Raw genomic sequence first — 7,595 nt, 5'->3', positions numbered from 1 at the left:
GGCTCTGTGCTGTCAGCACATGAACGGAGGACATCAGCCTCTCCTGTTTTTCCTTGTCTATCCAGAATGTTCCTTCTCGGTCTCCCATGCAGACCCCTTTCTCAGTGCTTTTGCCGCCACTGCTGGTTCCCGAACTTTCCTCCTTCTGCCCACTCTTCACGCTCTGCCCGGGCGATCCCATCTACTCACATTTTGTTTTTTTTACTAAGGTAAAATATGCATAACCTAAAATTTTAACCACTTTTAGGCATACAGTTCTGTGTCGTTAAGTACGTCCCGTTGTACAGCCATTGTCACTATCCCTTCGCAGAGCTTTCTCATTTTCCCAGACTGAAACTCTGTACCCATTGAAAAAGAGCTTCCCCTTCCCTCCTCCCTTCCATCCACACACATGTATATAGTGTTTACTCCATACTGTGTTGAGCACTGTTCTAAGTGCTTTATGGAATAATACTAAGAGGTAGTACCAGTAAAAAAGTATTCCTGTTTTACTGATGAGGTAACGAAAGCAGGGAGAAGTTGAGTAAACCCAGGTTTTGTAGCTGGTTAGTAGTTGTGGGAGAGGGTATGATTATTTTCTCCCTTCTCCCCTGGGGGAATATGGCTCCCTGATCATGGCCACATGCTGTACCTCCCATGGGAAAAGTGTATTTCCCCACTTCATTGACCTCAGGCTTTCCATGGGGGTGACTTTGGCCAATAGAATGTGAGCAGAGTCGCTGGGTGCCCGGTCTAAGCAGAAGTTTCAGAGTCACTGTGTGTCTCTGCCGTTGCCCTTTTTCCTCTGCATGAGGCTGGGTTGAGGGTTCTACCATGAGCCTGGGTTCCAGAATGAGAAAGATGTGGAACAAAGCCGAAGTCAACCCATGATCTTCATATATGTCAGCAAGGATTTACAAGTTCATTGTTAGCCATTAAGATGTGGGGATCATTTGTCACTGCTGCGCCACGTTGGGAAACCTGACCACCAGTGATGAAGCTGGGATTTGAATCCAGGCATTCTGGCACCAGGCCAACACGCCTCTACCAGGATCTGGGAGCTTACGTTTTCATATTCTACTCCCTATTGTTCCTACCACCTGGGTGACTACAGGCATCTCAAACTCAAAATATTTAAGGGAAAATCTCCATTACCCTGATTTCTGAACTCGGTATTCTGTATTCTAAATACTCCATTTTAGTTAGTGACACAACAACCTATCCATTCACTCACACTAGAGACCAGAGACGTGTTGTTGATAGCACTTTGCTGGTCAGTTACTGGGTCTTGCTCATTTCACTTCCTATGTAGGTAGACACTCCTCATTCCCACAGCATCCTACCACCACTGCCTTGGTCCAGGCTGTCAACAACTTGGATTAAAGCCTCCAGCCGCTCTCCCTCCTTCTGATCTGAGACTCCTCAAAGTCCATTCCCTAAAACAATCACATACACACACACACACACACACACACACACACACACAAAATCCAACTTTGTCACGCATATTTTAAACCTATAAATCAATGACATACCATCACCTACAAAATAAAGTCCACAACCCTTCACAGGCCTCCAAGGTTCCTATGCTCTGGCCCCTGCCTTCCTCTATCACCTCCTCCCACCACCCCTGCCACAAATTCTGTGCTCCTGCAACATCAAACCGCTCACACTTCTGTATACACACACTCCACGTGTGATTTCTCTCCTACCTTTCTTTGCTCATTCCCCTCCCAAGGACTTGGGCAATTCAAGGAGCCCTTAAAGCGACAACTGGAAAGGAACACAGAACAAGTTTTAATGTGTAAACATGGCCCAACTAATTTTCAACATCAGGCAGCAACATTAAACAGTTTCAAAAATCAATAGAAAAAAAGGTCTCTTTCAACGTGAGAATGTAAATTTCTCCAATCAACACAGTTGTCTGATGGGATGGAACTAAAGTTCGATTCACACATCAGTCAAGTGTTTCCTGGTTTGTTTTGAATGCTCCCTGCTCTCCTCCCTCGGTTCAGCGTTGGCATTTGAAAGACCAGCGAACAGTAGCTGGACCCAGCTGCTCCTCAAGTGAGTAAAAATCCTCTGCTTTGTATTGGGTGCTAAGCTGTGCAAGAGAAGCAAGGCCACCCACTGGCTACTCCCTGATGTGAACCAGAGACTGTGACAGAGCTGGCGGCTTGGTAGGAATCCAAGCAGCCAAGGATTCCCATAACTTTTCAGTAATGGGTTTCTCCGTCCTTGAGAGAGCATTGAGGGCGGATGAGCTAGTGTGTAGCTGCCCTTCAGAGAGAAGCAGAGAGGAAGCGGGAGTGGGAGCAAGTAGGGGATCCATTTCCAAATGAAAGGAGCCTCAGAAACCTGTCCTGAGATGGACACATGCATTTCTGATGGCTCTTCTATTCAAAGGAAAAGGGATCCATTCTTTCCTGTCTGTACCCCTAAAGTACCATACTTCCAGCAACCAGAAGAGCTCACGGTGGGTGGCTTGCTTTCCTTCCACTGAGTGGACATATTTTCCATTGTAAGTTATGTATTCTAAGCCAGGCAGCTTCACCCGCACCAGCCAATCCCTTTCAGTTGCCAACTCAGCAATTGCCAGTCGTGCCCTCGCTTGGCCACCACAGCACAGGGCTGCCACTGTGTTCTTTCTCTCGTTGGTTGTACCCTCCCATTCCCATTTGCTATAAACCCTGAATAGACACCTTCAAAAATATCTTGACACCCTTCCCGACACCCAATCCACACCTTTCTCTACTGTAGCATCATCCCTGGTCACCACTACCCTTTTGTCTCTGTCTTCCCACCTGGGTTTGTTCCTTTATGGCTATTGCCATGATTTATAATTCTTGTATTTGGTGTTGGCTTATTCATTTGTGGTCTGGTTTCCAAGCTGGAGGGAGGGAAAGGGGTTGTGTTTCTCTTCTAGCTACTGGCATGATGTCCAGCACATAAATGTTCAATGGATAGTTATTGCATGGATGGACAAGTGAATCCATGGATGGTTGGATGGTTGGTTGGTTGAGTCAGTGTATGGATGGATAGATGAATGGATGGATAGACGGGTGGATGATTGGATGGATGGATGAATAGACGGATGAGGAATTGCTAAATTAGTGGTATCATCTGGCTTCTCAGCTCACAAGTGCCCATTGCTGGCCACACAGCCCACATAGAGGAAGCGATGGCCCAGAAGTGGGTTAGACTGGCTGGCTGGATGCAGTCTAGGCCTTTTGAGCCCAAGTCCAATATGCTACACCAAAAGAGGGACACTGGACACCCACCTTGTTTCTGTGCCCCAAGGGAACTATGTCTGATTCTAGCCAGAGGACCAAGATTCTTTGTCACTAACTCCTGGCTCACTCACTGCTAGCCCTGAGCCCTATCTGAAGTCTAAATGAACTTCTCCAGGGTGTCTGGGTGGCTCAGTCGGTTGAGTGTCCGACTTAGGCTCAGGTCATGATCTCACGGTTCGTGGGTTCGAGCCCCGAATCAGGTTCTGTGCTGACAGCTAGTTCAGAGCCTCTCTTTCTGCCCCTCTCCCACTCGTGCTCTGTCTCTCTCTGTCTCAAAAATAAACTATATAAAAATTTTTATAAAAAATAAAATAAAATAAATGAACTTCTCCTCTTTGCCCTGAAATTGGCAAAGAAACGGCATCACGGCCTGGCCTCTGACAACAGCAAGCTCAGAGACATGCCTGATAAGAGCCTGGTGAGCGGTTCGTGCTCATTTCTGAGGGTGATGCTTAATAGCTCAAAGGTGACATCAGGGTCGGGACTAATATCCGATTGAACAGAAAGAGACATGACCTAACTCGTCTCTCACCGTGGGCCTGGCTGCAAGAGCTTCTCTTTCTTTATTAATTTCCTAACCGGAGCTGCTGGCTCAGGACTCCAGCCTGTCCCCAGAGCTGGGGCCCATGACTGGGCTTAACTCCAGTGTTCTTGGGGAGGCAGCAGACTCAGCTGGGTTGGAGAGCCCCCGCGAAGAGCTGTGCTCATCTTGGCCAGAGCCCTGTGGTCGGATTTCTCTACCATCCAGCAGATTTACCACGCTTTGAGAAAAGCCAGTAGGGCAAATTCAGTCTGTGGAGAATCCCTTGTGACCCAGAAGAAAACGTGCTGCAGCCTTCCATCAAGCTGCAGGCTTTCCCCAGTGCCTATAAAGGATGGTTTTATTTGTGTTTTTAAAAGTGATTTAAAACCAGTTTTCCAGGAACACAAATCCTGTCTAAAGCACCCGGCACACCTGGCTAGAAAGCAGGAGGCTTGCGTCTGAGCTGGCCGCCCGCCTGGTGGGACCCTGCTCTCCTCACATTTTTTTCCTTTAATATTATCTGCATTGCTGGAGGAGGAATCTCTCCCTCCCTCCTTATCATTTTCCCTCTTCCACCATCCCCTGTCCCCCTCCACTCTGCCCCACGGGCCTCTGACACTGACAGACTAAAGTTCTGACACAGGCTCTGCTGTGTGGCTTTTATCAAATCACTTAACTTCTCTGAGCCTAGTTTTCTCATCCCAGTGGCCTGCAGAAGGTGTGGGGCTTGAAAACATTTGCTGGAAAATGCCTCTATAAACTAGAGATTGTGTTTTACTCACAGGTTGACTGGAGGATTAGCTTCATTCATTCATTCCATGAAATTTCTTGAGTGCAGACTACGTGTTCCATCCTGGGCATGGTGAGCGGAGACCGAAGTAGCCTGTCCCCAGGACAATGGTGTCAGGTCTGTAACGTGCTTAGCACAGGGCCTGAATCAGAGTGGACCCTCAGTAAAGTTCTCTCTTTCTCGCTCTCTCTCTCTCTCTCTCTCTCTCACACACACACACACACACACACACACACACACACACACACACACCACATTCTAGACAGCGTTTTCTACCCAGTGACCACAAAAGTACAAAGTAGGGAGAAGGAGGCCTGCTCTCTTTCTTGTTTGCTGTGTGATGTAAGCAAGCCATTCACCCTCCGTGGGCCAATTTCCTGACTCATAAAAAACAGAGCATTCTAATACCTTACTCTGCCCTGAGCACGAAAGACGTACAGACGCTTCGGCCAAGCACCACGCTGTCCGGATCAGAAGCACTGCTGAGAAGCCTTCGGGAAAGGTGATGGAGGTCAAGGGCTGCGTCTGATGTGCTGGCCCAGAGCAAAGCCCTGTCCACTTTCACACTGTGATCACAAACAGCACCCCCAAGTGCACCCTATAATAGCGACTCAGCTATTAAAGCATCCCCTCGGCCAACACACACATGGTCCCCACAAGAGGCCCCGCTCAGAACTTGACCTGGTGGTCTGGCATCTGGAGAGGAGCCGCCTCTCAGGAGGGGTCCCCAGGAGGGAATCAGAAAGCGGACACCCAGAGCACTGTTTGGGGGCATTCTGGGAATCCCTGCAGTGTCTCTCGACCCCATAGACCTCTCTCGCCAGCCACTGTCCCCTCACTCTGTCTTGCCTCAAGACTTGCAACCCCCCCCAAGACCCCCATTCCCTTCCCTGAATGTCCAACCCACAAAAGAGCTTGAGCAGAAAAAAATCAAGTCCAACTGCCTCTTCCCAGCAGCCCGCCCTGAAGGTCACCTCCCCGCAAACCTACGAGTCCCCCCCAGGAGAGGGAGACCAAGGGCTAAAGGCTACATTCCTTCTGGGAGAGGGTAGGGAGGGCTGGTCCTCCTAAAATTCTTTTTCATCTTCAGCCACTACCCTTTAAATGTTGTTCTCACCCACCTCTTCCCTGAAAGACTTGATGAGAAGCTATTCCAGAGCCTAGGGGGTGTGGGGGACCACTGAGAACTGCCAAGAAGCTGGGGGACCCCCTAGCCCGGACCAGGCTCTTTCTGCTCAAGAATTTGTGGCCTTTCTGGGGGATGTGGCGCTTTCACCCCCCAAATCCCCTCCGTGCATCCCTGGACAGATCTCTGTGGAGCAGATGCCGGGGGCAGGGAGGAGGACACAATGCCCCTCTTTGTTGGGGGGATCTGGGCCAGCAGTCAGGGGAGGAAATTAGACAGCGCTCCTGACAGCAGGCTCTGTCTGGGGTGTCTGTGAAATATGGGCCAGAGGGGCTACTTCCCAAGACCCACTAACGGTTGCCGACCATCCCCACCCCCACTTCGGGCAGAGAGGACACCGCCTGTTTGGAGAGAAATGATATATGACACCCAGCTTCCTCCCCTCCTCCCCTGAGGGGCTCAAGGGAGCTCACGGTTGCTCCTGGGAGGTGTGGGTGAACATGCATGTGTATACACATGTATGCATGGTATGTGCATGTGTGTTTGCATGTGTACTCGTGCACGTGTGTGTATGGGGGCATGAGTGTGTGCATCATATGCATGTTTTCTCTGTGTGTGAATGCGTGTCTGTCTGTTCACTCCATGGCCGGAAGAAAGTGTTCAAAATGCTGCCCCTCCCCCCACAAAAAACCCAACTAAACAAACAAAATGCTGGCCAAGATGGCTCCCTCTCTCAGCATGGCTGCCTCCGCCCACACCAGCACAAGGGCCGGGCCGCCATTAGGCCATTAGGACCTAGGCCCTAAACAGAATTATTTAGAGAGTCATGCTGTGAGGAGAAGGAAGGCAGCTCTCTGAGCCCAGGCCCTCTGACTGCCTCCTCCTGGAGGCCATCTCACATGCCGGAACTGTTTTCAAGACCAGCACAGCTCCCGCCTCACAAGGGCTCCAGGGAGCCTCCTAATCCAGCCACAGCCTCCAGAGCCTCCAGTGGCCCCTGAGCCATTTGTCTTCAAGGGAGGAAATGGCAGGATGTTCCCACCCACCCACCCACCTCCTTTGTGGCAGGCCAGGCGTCCACATCTGGGCCGCAGCTGGCCTCCAAGGCCTGCTCTCTCCAAATGACAAGAAGACAGAGGGCTGTCAGCAGAAGGAGCCCCAATTCCTCAGCCCACCGGGAGCCATAAAAGATGGGCCTCAGTTTCCTTGACTGTAAACTAAGGCCGAGAGCAAGAGCAGCCCTGCCTTCTGAAAGGTCTTGTCAAGAGAATTAAAGAATATGGAATATGGAAATACTCAGTAAACTTTCAAGGGCTGTTCAAATGTTGATGACTTGTATACAAATGTCTGCCAGGCCTGTGCTACAGGTGACCCTTGGGATATGCACTGTGGCAGAAGTAAGTGGCTGACTTACTTTTGGGGGGGCACCTGGGCGGCTCAGTTGATTAAGCACCTGACTCTGGCACAGGTCACGATCTCACGATTTGAATTCTTGGGATTCTCTCTCCCTCCCTCTCTGCCCCTCCCCCACTTGCACACTCATGCTCGCTCTCTCTTCAAAAAAATAAATAAACTTTTTTAAAAAGGCATTTTAGGTCAAAGCCAATGAAGTCTCTTCATGGTTGCTGCCTGTTGAGGCCTATGGAAGATTAAGCTCATGATGCAGATGAAGAAACCAAGTTCTAAGATTTGGAGGGTCTTATCCAAGGTCACACACCTACCCTGTGTTGGAAATCATGGCACCTTGCGTCATGACATTTGGGCTGTTTTGTGGGACTCGTTATGGAGCCGTCTCTAGCGAACCAGGTTGGTCAGCGGAGCTGAGCATGAGCTGAGATGGAAAACGGACTTGGTGTGAGGTCACGTGCAGGGGACTCTGGGGCT

Source organism: Suricata suricatta, chromosome 17 (assembly GCF_006229205.1).
Source record: "Suricata suricatta isolate VVHF042 chromosome 17, meerkat_22Aug2017_6uvM2_HiC, whole genome shotgun sequence".
Classification (NCBI taxonomy): domain Eukaryota; kingdom Metazoa; phylum Chordata; class Mammalia; order Carnivora; family Herpestidae; genus Suricata; species Suricata suricatta.
The sequence above is the reverse complement of the archived record's forward strand: the minus strand, read 5'-3'. Positions refer to the sequence as shown.